At 42.7% G+C, this 13,475-nt stretch overlaps 1 long non-coding RNA gene across 1 annotated transcript in view; it reads right to left on the bottom strand.

Annotated features, from left to right (window-relative positions):
- Positions 1 to 2,512: 2,512 nt before the first annotated feature.
- Positions 2,513 to 13,475, bottom strand: part of LOC144499586 (uncharacterized) — a 46,822-nt gene continuing 35,859 nt past the window's right edge. The window contains exons 3-4 of the long non-coding RNA XR_013498868.1: positions 3,642 to 3,784; positions 2,513 to 2,932 (exon numbers count right to left, since the gene is read on the bottom strand). This is a non-coding gene — a long non-coding RNA (uncharacterized LOC144499586). The remainder of the gene's footprint in view (positions 2,933 to 3,641; positions 3,785 to 13,475) is intronic.

The following is a 13,475-nucleotide window of genomic DNA, read 5'->3' on the forward strand; positions in this document are numbered from 1 at the left end:
CCTATTATGCGCAGTGGGTCCGCAACTCTGCGGACAAAGCCCGTCCGCTTATTAAGTCCACGACTTTTCCACTCACGCCAGAGGCCCAATTGGCCTTCAAGGCATTGAAAAGCGACATTGCGAAAGCCACGATGCACGCGGTGGATGAATCCATCCCTTTTCAGGTGGAAAGTGATGCATCTGATTTCGCCCTGGCCGCCACACTAAACCAGGCAGGCAGGCCCGTCGCGTTTTTTTCCCGCACCCTTCAAGGTCCCGAAATTCGGCATTCAGCGGTGGAAAAGGAGGCCCAGGCTATTGTGGAGGCCGTCAGACACTGGCGCCATTACCTGGCGGGGAAGCGGTTCACCCTGATCACGGACCAGCGGTCCGTGGCGTTTATGTTCAATAATACGCAGAGGGGCAAGATCAAGAATGACAAGGTCTTGCGGTGGAGAATTGAGCTCTCCACCTATAATTACGATATTATGTATCGTCCAGGGAAACTCAATGAGCCCTCGGATGCCCTCTCACGCGGAACATGCGCTACTATGCAGGAGTAGCGCCCTCCATAATGACCTGTGCCATCCTGGGGTCACTCGGCTCTACCACTTCATCAAAGCCCACAACCTGCCCTACTCGGTGGAGGATGTCAGGTCAGTAACAAGGAGCTGTCGGATTTGCGCGGAATGCAAACCGCACTTTTACCGACCTGACCGGGCACATTTGGTCAAGGCCACTCGCCCCTTCGAGAGGCTGAGTGTGGATTTTAAGGGCCCCCTTCCCTCAACAGACCGGAAGGTGTACTTTCTTAACATCATAGACGAGTACTCCCGGTTCCCGTTTGTTGTCCCCTGTGCAGGCACGTCGACTGCCACGGTGATCAAGGCCTTCCGTGATCTTTTTACCCTGTTCGGGTACCCCTGCTATATACATAGCGACAGGGGCTCGTCGTTCATGAGTAACGACTTGAGGCAATTCCTGCTCTCATACGGGATTGCCTCTAGTAGAACCACGAGTTACAACCCTAGGGGCAACGGACAGGTGGAGAGGGAGAATGCTACAGTCTGGAAGGCTGTCCTATTGGCGCTGAAGTCCAAAGGCCTTCCAGTCTCCCATTGGCAGGAGTTCCTCCCAAATGCGCTTCACTCCATTCGCTCCCTCCTGTGTACGGCAACCAATGCAACTCCCCACGAGAGGATGTTCTCATTCCCTCGGAAGTCGTCCTCGGGGATATCTTTACCAGCCTGGTTGACGTACCCAGGACCCGTCCTTCTGCGGCGACATGTAAGGGCCCGCAAGTCCGACCCCTTGGTCGAACCGGTCCACCTCCTCCACGCCAACCCTCAGTATGCCTATGTGGCATATCCTGACGGGCGAGAGGACACAGTCTCGATCCGAGACCTGGCGCCCGCAGGGGACGTAGCAACTCCTGTCGCTCCCATACCCCCAGTCACGAATCCCCTATCTCTTATTTCTCCCCCGGACGTGGCGCGGTCAGCACCGGGACCAGTGCATAACAGTTATACTCCACTGTACAGCTTGCCTGAGACTCGGAGATCGGCGCCATCACAGAAGGTACCGGGATCCCCTGCACTACCGCTTCATCAGGGTCAACCGGCCCGTGAGTCCTCGAGGGGACAGCCGGACGCTGTTTTGGAGAGAACGCCACTGCAAGCACCTGCTCCGGTGTCACAGCCGGTATTGAGGAGGTCACAACGACGGTGCGGTCCTCCAGACTGTCTGGACTTGTAGATTTTTTTTTGTATATATGTAGCCTGTTTTCGCACCCCGCCGGCCTTTGTTCTCAAAGGAGGGGTGAATGTGGTGAACCATCGTTGGTTACCACTGTGGGGTTATTCTAATGTTGTTGTTGGGCTAGGGCGTTCACACTGTGGGGTTGTTATAATGTTGTTGTTGGGCTAGGGTGTTTACACTGTGGGATTAATATACCTGTGGTGGTTGCTGTTGTGGCACATCCCAGTCGGGCCCCGCCTCCTGGGAGAGGGATAAGACCCTCTGCTCGGGCGGGACCCCTCCAGTCTGGAATGGTGTACTCGTGTTTAAATAGTTCCATTGTTAGACAATAAAAGCCTTCAATTACTGAAGCCTTGTGTCTCGTGCTCGATTGTCGTGCATCACAAAGCAAAGCCTACAAATCAAAATGCACAGTGTTCCAGAACTCGTAAAACGTTTGAACAAAGATACCTATCCTGTGCAATTAAAGAAATGTCTTCCAAGGCTAATTACACCTGGTGAAGGATTCAAAAAGCCAAGATCGTTGTATATATCTTTTATCGAACAGGAGTCTGTTGATCGTTTAGAATTCAACTTCAAGCACAAACAGATTATTCATCTCTGGGCACAGGACACACTGTATGAAAAGTCAGTCAAAATGCTGGTTGCTAAAGGACCAAATGTGTCGCCAATACGTAAATCAAATGGAGTTCAAATTGTAACTGTAGGTATGGAAACATCTTTCATTAACAATGATGTTAGAGACAAAATGGAATGGCATATTAGAAAGCCAAGATTGTCATACATATCTTTTATTGAACAGGATGCTGTTAATCATTTAGAACTGAACTTAAAGCACAAATTGCTTACCCATCTCTGGGGATATACAACCCAATATGAACAATCGATGGCAATTATGATTCCAAAAGTACCACCGGAGCCTCCAGTGATCAAAGCAAATGGAGTCCAAATAGAATTTGTGGGTCAGGAAACAACCTTCATTGACAATAAAACTAAGGACTTAATAGAATGGCACATAACACAGAAGAAACTTCAGCACAACTGGGATTTTCCACTCCATGTTCGAAGATCACAAGAAAACTTTATTCCACCTGCCCCCAAATTAATTCCATCACAGTTAAAACAAGAGGTTTTTTTGGTGAAGATCTGTGTGCCGGTTGAACTGCCCTTCCTTAGTAATGGACACCGGAAAATACTAGAAAGGAATACAAGAAAAAGAATTATAAGTTGCACATGCGACATTCCGAAGATCATTCAGTTATCTGTAAAGAATTTTATACCTGTTGTCCCAAAAACAGAAGATTTAATTCTACAGCCACAAGATGCGGCAATGCCCATTTTCATTGTGCCTACTTCAGACAGTATTATCCAATTAAGAAAATTGCCTTTATCAAAGTATCAAAAAAGCACAGAAGTGGAAAAAAATATCGAGGTATTTTCTTCTGATAATCACGGCGTTACATGTAGAGGTTCTATAGATTTCTGCTTAATAAAGCAGTGTTTAGAAATTAAAACAGAGCACCTACCTGAACTGGTAATGAATACCTACAGTGCTCTCAATGCTCAGACATCAAAGAAGATTTTGCCTAAAGCTATTTTACCTGGCATAGGTTTTAAAAAACAAAGATCAACATATATGCCTTTTATTGAACAAAAAGCAATTGATCGTTTGGAATTGAATTTAATGCACAAACAGATTACACATCAGTGGGGATTTCCAACTCCCTATAAAGGATCATTGGAAATGATGATTCCAGTGGTACCAGCATTGCCTCCAATAATCAAAGCCAGTGGAGCTCAAATAGAGCCTGTGGGTATGGAAAACAACTTCCTTTACAAGAAAATAAGAGACAAGCTCGAACTGCACATAACACAGAAGAAACTTCAGTACAATTGGGGCTTACCTTTGCACATTCAAAGATCGCTAGAAGTCTTAATTCCACCTGCTCCAAAACTTATTCTAACCCAGTTAAATTCCCAGCTTGATAGTGCAATAGCTGTTGCTCCTTTTGAACCGGCATTTGTTACTGACGAACATAGGCAAACCCTGAATCAAAATATAAAGAAAAGGATCATAAATCAAAATTGGGGTCTTCCAAAAGTTATTAACTCATCTTTAAAGCAGTTTATGGGTCCTACTCCATATGATGAAAGCTTCGTCCAACAATCAGAAAATGTTAAAGAAAGCAGCACAGTATTCAATAGTGCCAATTTGGGTAGAAGTTATGAAATATTTTCTCGGGGCACAACCTTGCGACTGAAAGGAGGAAAATTAGGTTCACAATTTGGAACAGACGAAATGCACATAAATAAAGTGAAAGAGATAGCTGCCAATGTTATCCTTAGATTGAAGTCTGACAAAAACCTTGATATGAGTGTGCTAAGGCAGTGTCTGGAAATTAAAACTGAATGCTTGCCTAAACTGGTAGAAGAGTTCTACAAATGTACCTATCCTTCAGTGTCAAAGAAATCTTTACCAAAGCTTATTGCACCTGGGAAGGGAATTAAAAAATCAAGAATCAGGTATATACCTTTTACTGAACAAGATGATATTGATCAGATAGAAATGAACTTGAAGCACAGGCAACTTTTATATCTCTGGGGACTTGAAACACAGTATGAAAAGTCAGTAGAAATGATGATTCCCAAGGGACCACCCATTCCTCCATCAATTAAGGCTAGTAGATTTCAAATTAAATCTGTACCTGGACAAACTTCTTTTTCTGATGAAACCAGCAACTTTCTAGAATGGCATATTTTGCAGAAAAAGCTTCAGTGTCCTTGGGGTTTCCCATCACATGTTCAAAGATCAGCAGAAGCATTTATTCCACCAGCTCCGAAGCTGATTTTAGCCCGGCTCAATCCAGGGTTTAATGTTGAAATAGTTATTGTTCCAATCGAGTTAGAATTCATGAATGATCAGCTGAAAAAGGCACTAGAAGTTAATATAAAGAAAAGGATTGTAAATCACGTATGGGGCATTCCCAGGCTTGTTGAGGCATCTTTAAATGAATTTATGGCACCTCCTCCACCTATAAGGGATTTTGTAGAACAATTTAAAATTAAAAAACAGCATAGAATGAAGTCCAGAAAGAAAGGCTTATCAAATGCTGATAAAACAGTTTCTTCTTCGTGCACATCTCTTCTGAACAAAGAACAAAATAATACTTCATACTATGGAAGTTTGAAGGGAAGTGTCCAAATGAAAAAGAGAGAAAGGAGGAAGTCTACTCTTACTGAACTTGTACCAGAATGTAGTAATAAGTTAAATATGTGTGTGATAAAACAAAGTCTATCTATTAAACTGGATTGTCTTCCTGAACTGGTGAAGGAATTGTACAAACAAAGTTATCCTCCAGCATTGAAGAAATCATTACCAAAGCTGAGAACACATGTTGAAGGATTTAAGAGAACAAGATTACCATATATTCTGTTTGCTGAACAGGATATCATTCATCACTTAGGTACAAACTTAAAGCACAAACAGATTAATAACCTTTGGGGCATTGCAACTACATTTGACAAGTCAGTAGAAATGATGATTCCTAAAGCACCATCTTTGCTTCCAGCAATCAAACCAAGTGAAGCTAAAATAGAGCACATAGGTATGGAATTAGCCTTTCAGTCTACTGAAACCATTGAAATCCTGGAATGGCACATCACAGCAAAAAGATTTCAATCCCATTGGGGCATACCATTGCATATCCAAAGATCAATAGACAAGTTCATTCCATCACCTCCAAAACTGGTTCTGTCCCAATTTAGCCAGTATCTTGATATTGATATTGCTGTTTCTGTAAATGAGCTAATATTCCTAAGTGAGGAATTTAAGGAAGCATTGGAAATAAATACAAACAACCGGATCATAAATCACACACAGGGTCTTCCCAATATTATCCAGGCCTCATTTAAGAGCTTTATAACTCCTTTTCCATCAGTAAAGGATTTCATGCCACTGGTACAGACTGGAGAAGGAAGTACAACAGCACTGAATAGATCTGAACTGAGCAAAATTGATACAGATGTATCTGCTAAACAGAGGTTATGTGCAAGCAAAGTTTCTTCACCAAATTGTAAAGATGGTAAAGGCAGTGTAAATAGCATGGAAACATTTCCAGTCAATCCAAACTTGGAACCTAAAGATGAAGTGGATACAGATATGACAAAGCAATCTTTGGAACTGCAATCAGTGCACAGATGTTCTTACGCAAGTAAACGTTTGCTGAAGTTAAATACCCCTTATAGAAGATTCAAAAAACAAAACCGAAAGAGTAAATGGAGTGATGATTGTCTTGAATTAGAGTGTTCCATAGCCTCACCCAGTTATAGGCCAAAATGCATGAAAACTGTGGGCTCTTCAACTTGGACAACAGATCCGAAATTGGCTGATTTGACATATAAACCAGTGACTATTGTGGGACTGTCTTTAGGTCCAACAATGATGGGAGCAAATGCACCTTTATCCCCCATGACTGTGCAGGAGGATTTCAACATTTATCTGAAACAAAACATGGGTTCCGTTTTATTGCCACGTCTCATTCCTTCTGCTGATTGTGAAGAAACCTCATCAAAAAGTGCAAGAGAGATTGGGAATGATGTGTCCTGTTCAGAACAATTGACTGAGGAAGCAAAAAGTCATATTCAACAAGGTGAAGAACATGGATATGTTAAAATAATTGCAGGAGCTATTGTTAAAAATCAGAATGAAGAAGAAAAGGTGCAAGTTGATCTATCGGAAATAATTTGTGCACAGCGATCACCTACAAGACCTTGTGACACCTTGCAAGAGAGAATAATGATTACATCTCAAGATCCTGATGATGGAAACTACTTGTGTGTTTCTGATGAGGAAGTCTATGATGATTATTATGAAAACTTCAATAAATCATACCATACTTCCAGAACCCATGTTGCGAAGAAAAAGTCCAAGAAAACTTTTCAAAGTCGGTATTCAAATCAAACAAAGCCAGATAAAACTTTGGTGAATTCAAAGAGTAAATTTTCCAAGCCAGACTGTCAGAGATCAAGAATATTTAAACATGAAGAAGGGAGAAAACCTGAGTTATGTAACGAAAGCACTCTTTTTGTTAGCCCAACTGAAGAACTGTGTTGGTCAGACACAGACCAAAAGGAGAAATGTTCCTCTTACTCCTCATATTGTGACCAACCAGAAAGTCCAATGTCAACAAGAGAAATTTCTCACAGTTGTAGACATGATGAAAGGTCCCCACAAAGTTCCACATCTCATAATCCAGGATGTCAGCAAGTATTGTCGCATGAGGATTCTCCATTTGCAACAAATGAAGACTGTGAAGGTACAGTGTAAGATGATGTTTTTGTCAGACAGTTGAATGATATAAACATGTACAATTGACTTATTTTCTTTACTTTCAAAGTTTGTATAAGTAAAATGTAATTTAAGATATTTAGTTGTGAGCATCCTAAATTAACTAAAATTGGTAGACATTTTATGTTGTCCTAATTTGGAACTATGATATGGATAGCTTTATGTTGTAAGTGTTAAGAATTGGGGAAAATTAAGATTAACAGATGAAATTGGAATATAATAAAAGGGAATTGATAAAGGCACCTGTTTGAAGGGATGTTTTGATGGGGAAATTAGCATCAACTATGTGACTGGGGGAAACAATGGGGTGTAGAAGAGGTGACTTCACAGTGGAAAGATAAGGGAATTGGCACTGTCAGAGGGTAAGAATGACACATCCATAACACAATAACTGGAGAAAGGCAGCAGTTACTGTTCACAGCCACACCCTTTAAAAACAGAGATGAGGAGGAATTTCTTCAGCCAGAGAGTGGTGAATCTGTGGAACTCTTTGCCGCAGAGGGCTGTGGAGGTCAGGTCATTGAGTGTCTTTAAGACAGCGATAGATAGGTTCTTGATTAATAAGGGGATCGGGGTTATGGGGAAAAGGCAGGAGAATGGGGATGAGAAAAAAATCGGCCATGATTGAATGGCGGAGCAGACTCGATGGGCCGAGTGGCCTAATTCTGCTCCTATGTCTTATTCTATCTTCATTAGAATAGTTAATACAGCTTGCACCGATTTCTGGTGTGGAGCTGAGAGGTCCGGAAATCTGGCGGCCGGACACTCGTAGAGGCCATGGCACCCAGCGGGGAACCTGCTAAATGGCCTCCACGTGAGTCTCTCGGCAGCGCAGCGGGCTGGGAGAATTGCCCACCCCTTCTCCTGGAGTCCTGTGTACACTTTTGGTCTCCTTACCAAAGAAAGGGAATACTGCCCCAGAGGGATTGCAGTGATGATTCGATCGGCTGATTCCTGGGAATCAGGATTGTCCTATAGGAAAAATTAAGTAGCCTATATTCCCTTACAGTTTAGAAAAGTGAGAGATGATCTCATTGAAACATGTAAAATTCTTAAAGGGCTTGAAAGGTCATTGCTGGGAAGATGTTTCTCTGGCTGGAGAGCATAGAACAAGAGGTCACAGTCTTAGAATAAGGGAATGGCAATTTTGGACAAAGATGAAAAATATTTACTCAAAGAGTTTGTATCTTTAGAAACTCCACCTGAGAAGGCTGTGGATGATTGTTGGTTGAGTAAATTCAAGTGAGAGATCTTGGATACCAAAGAGTTAAGGGATATGGGATACTCACTGAAGTTGTTTAAAATCTCTCCTGTTAAACTTCCAGGTCATATACAATCAATGCATGATTACACTAATAAGGAAGAACTAAATAAATGTCTGTATAACTTCAACTAATAGGTAGACATTGATCTTACCAGTACTTAAGTGATGAGGATGACTTTCATAGTTGGCATGCGTATCAGATTTCATATCACACACCACCCTCTTTGGTATTTAGTTGCTGTCTCTTCATTATAACCTTTAGGTCTCCTGTACCACTGGGTCTCCTTCTGGGTCTCTCTCAAAGGCACTGATCATGTTACCATTCTCTGCCTTGGGAAACCACAGTTCCGATGATTTCCATATTGTCTCCTTTTACCATCGAATTTCAGTGCTAATTTTCACATTCTAAGATATTCTATTCTCTATTGGTACACTAGCTCTCTGGAGAGACATTTGTTTGTGTTACATCACTTCTTACAGCACTCAATGTCCGAGTGAATCTATGCAAGTCTATCACGCCACATATGTTAATTTACAGGAGCAGGCATTGCCACACCTGCATTGCATTCTTTTATTATGTCAATGAATTTCTAACTCTTCAGGACTTACTTTCTAAATTATCAATCTGATGTATCATTGCTGCATATTTTATTTATTTTACGATCTAAGGCACCCAATCTAAATTTATTTCTTATCCTGTAGTGTACTTTCAGGATAATAAAAAATGCCCCCAATGACTGTATGCATGTACTGATGCTGTATTCTTGAGCCTTACATTCGAGAAAGGTCGCAGATAACATCACTGAATTGTATTGAATCAATACATCTCAGTTTAACATCTCATCCAAAAGACGATTGAGTAATTACTTGCACCATATTTATAGTGTTTGCATCTTAACCCCTTAACCTCACTTTAAGCCATTGAATGTAATGTCGAACAGAAGTAATTTGATGGCATCAATAACATGAATGAAAACTATAGCACCTTTAGAAACCAAGTCATGCAGACTGTACATTATTTTGAATGGCACAGAACTTGATAACAGATACAGATTGCATCATAGATTTGAGTTCATACTTAATTTATATTTTTCTGTTTTAGTCTATTACCGATGTGAGAGTCCAGTGGTATTTCACACAGTACACGAGGAAGAATAAAACAAGAAAACGTGAAACGGGTAATGTATGTGTAATATTCAGTTTTTAATAGCCATTTATTACTTGCCAGAGTGAAATCCTAATAACATGGAAAATTGTTTTCTTGAATTGCAGGTTCATCAGCAGGATTTCACAAGACAGGACATCGATGAAGTAAATGAATATCTTTTTGCCTGCTGATATGATTTCATATCATCACGTGTAACATTTCACTTGCTTCAATAAACATCAAAATGGCAAAGTGAATAATTCCTGATCGCCTTGTAGATCATTGCAAAAATAATTTGAAAAGAGATTGTGAATGCGAAATAGTGACAGTCAGTCTTGAAACATTCACATACCAGCAACTTTAAATTTCACATAGGGTGGAATTTTACACTCTTGCTGACAAATTTGGAAGGGGACGTTGATGATGGGGGTTGTTAAATCCAACTTGTAGTCTGCCTACATGGTCCCTCGTAATCATAATTATGTGAGGAGAGTGGGGGTTGATATATATGCTGGATCATGCCCCTTTAAGAGAATGGGTCAGGTGACCTGGAACTCAAGCTCCACCCTGGATGGTGCTTGCCTAGGCAGAATGTGCTACGATGAAGATTATTGTCATAAACTGTTCCACTCACTCCCACTCACCTGACGAAGGAGCAGCGCTCCGAAAGCTAGTGGCGTTTGCTACCAAATAAACCTGTTGGACTTTAACCTGGTGATGTTAGACTCCTTACTGTGTTCTTCCATTGAGCCAATGTCTAATCCAATTTACTACCTCTCCATGTATCCCTAGCGACTGAACCTTCCTGACTAAACTCCCATAGCTCATGTTGTTGAAGGGAAGGCAGTGGATGTCGTCGACATGGACTTCAGTAAGGCCTTTGACAAGGCCTTACTGAAGTCCATGTCGACGACATCCACTGCCTTCCCTTCATCTACTTTCCTCGTAGTCTCCTTGAAAAACTCTAATAGATTGGTTAAACATGACCTACCGCGCACAAAGCCATGTTGACTCTCCCTAATAAGTCCCTGTCTATCCAAATATTTGTAGATCCTATCTCTTAATACTCCTTCCAATAATTTACCTACTACTGACGTCAAACTTACCGGCCTATAATTTCCCGCATTACTTTTTGATCCTTTTTTAAAGAACGGAACAACATGAGCTATTCTGCAATCATCCGGCACCTCACCCGTGGATACCGACATTTTAAATATATCTGCCAGGGCCACTGCAATTTCAACACTAGTCTCGTTGAAGGTCCGAGGGAATACCCTGTGCGGTCCTGGGGATTTATAGAACATAGAAAAGCTACAGCACAAACAGGCCCTTCAGCCCACAAGTTGCGCCGAACAATTTCCTTACCTTCGAGGCTCATCTATATCCCTCTATCTTACTAACCTCCATGAACCTATCCAAAAGTCTCTTAAAAGACTCAATCGAATCCGCTTTCACCACCACTACCGGCAGCCGATTCCACGCACCCACCACCCTCTGAGTGAAAAACGTACCCCTAACATCTCCTCTATACCTACTCCCCAGCACCCTAAACCTGTGGCCTCTCGTGACAACCATTTCAGCACTGGGTAAAAGCCTGTGAGAATCCACTCTATCAATACCTCTCAACATCTTATACACCTCTATCAGGTCACCTCTCATCCTTTGCCTCTCCAAGGAGAATAGACCTAGCTCTCTCAACCTATCCTTATAAGGCATACCACTTAATCCCGGCAACATCCTCGTAAATCTCCTCTGCACCCGTTCTATGGCTTCCACATCCTCTCTGTAATGAGGCGACCAGAACTGGGCACAGTACTCCAGGTGGGGTCTGACCAGGATCCTATACAGCTGCAGCATTATCTCCCGATTTCTAAACTCAATTCCTCTTGATGAAGGCCAGTATTCCATACGCCTTCTTAACCACAGCCTCTACCTGCGACGCCGCTTTGAGCGTCCTATGAACCCAGACCCCAAGATCCCCCTGTTCTTCCACACTGCCAAGCGTCTTACCCTTAATATATTCTTCCATCCTATTCGACCTGCCAAAATGAACCACCACACACTTATCTGGGTTGAAGTCCATCTGCCACTTCTCCGCCCAGTCTTGCATCTTATCTATGTGTCGTTGCAACTGCTGGCATCTCTCTGCACTATCCACAACACCTCCAACCTTTGTGTCATCAGCAAACTTGCCAACCCGCTTCCACTTCCTCATCCAGGCCATTTATAAAAATCACAAAGAGCAAGGGTCCCTTAACAGATCCCTGGGGCACCCCACTGGTGATCGATCTCCACTCTGAAAAAGACCCATCTACAACCACGCTTTGCCTTCTGTGGGCAAGCCAGTTCTGAATCCACAAAGCAACGTCCCCTTGTATCCCATGCCCCTTCACTTTCTCCATAAGCCTTGCATGAGGCACCTTATCAAACGCCTTACTGAAATCCATATAAACCACTTCTACCGCTCTTCCCCCGTCTAAGTGTCCAGTCACATCTTCAAAAAGCTCAAATCAGACTCGTAAGGCATGATCTGCCTCGGACAAAGCCGTGCTGGCTACTTCTGATCATACTATTTCTTTCCAAATGTTCATAAATCCTGCCTCTCAGGATCTTCTCCATCAACTTACCTGCCACTGAGGTTAGACTCACCGGTCTATAATTTCCTGGGCTATCTCTTCTCCCTTTCTTGAATAACGGAACCACATCCGCCATCCTCCAATCCTCTGGAACCTCTCCCGTCTCCATTGACGATGCAAAGATCATCGCCTGAGGATCAGCAATCTCTTCCCTCGCCTCCCACAGTAACCTGGGGTACATCCCATCCGGTCCTGGCGATTTATCGAACTTGATGCTTTTCAACAGCTCCAACACATCCTCTTTCCTAATGCCCACATGCTCAATCTTCTCAGTCCACTGCAAGTCTGCGCTGCAACTACCAAGATCCTTTTCCACTGTGAATACTGAAGCAAAGTATTCATTGAGTACCTCTGCTATTTCAACCGGTTCAATACAGACTTTCCCACCGTCACATTCGATATGTCCTACTCCTTCACATCTTATCCTCTTACTCTTCACATACTTGCAGAATGCCTTGGGGTTTTCCTTTATCCTGTCTGCCAAGGCCTTCTCATGTCCCCTCCTGGCTCTTCTAATTTCCCTCTTTAGTTCCTTCCTACTCGTCGTATACTCTTCTAGATTTCGAACATTACCTAGCTCCCTGAACCTTTTGTAGGCTTTTCTTTTCTTCCTGGCTAAATCCGTTACAGCTTTCGTGCACCGCGGTTCCTGTAACCTCCCATAACTCCCCTGTCGCACTGGAACATTGCCGTGCAGAGCTCCAGACAAATTTTCCTTGAAAATTTGCCACATTTCTTCCGTACATTTCCCTGAGAAAACCTCCTTCCAATTTATGCCTCTAATTTCCTGCCTAATCGCATCATAGTTGCCCTTACTCCAGATAAACACTTTCCTAGCTCGGCTGATCCTATCTCCCTCCAATGCGAGTGTAAAGGAGATAGAGTTATGATCACTATCCCCAAAATGCTCTCCCACTGATAGATCTGACACCTGCCCAGGTTCATTCCCTAATATCAAATCAAGCACAGCCTCTCCTCTTGTAGGCTTATCCACTTACAGTGTCAGGGAGCTCTCCTGAACACACCTAACAAAATCCTCTCCATCTAAACCCCTTACCCTAGGGATATTCCAATCGATATTTGGGAAATTAAAATCTCCCATCACAACCACTCTGTTATTATCACATCTCTCCAGAATCTGCTTCCCAATCTGCTCCTCCACATCTCTGCTACTATTGGGCGGCCTATAGAAAACACCCAGTAAAGTTACCGACCCCTTCCTGTTCCTAACCTCCACTCACAGAGATTCCGTAGACAGTCCTTCCGTGGCATCCATCTTTTCTACAGCTGTGACACTATCCCTGATCAACATTGCCACTCCCCCACCTTTTTTGCATCCTTCCC

Source organism: Mustelus asterias, chromosome 10 (assembly GCF_964213995.1).
Source record: "Mustelus asterias chromosome 10, sMusAst1.hap1.1, whole genome shotgun sequence".
Taxonomy (NCBI): Eukaryota; Metazoa; Chordata; class Chondrichthyes; order Carcharhiniformes; family Triakidae; genus Mustelus; species Mustelus asterias.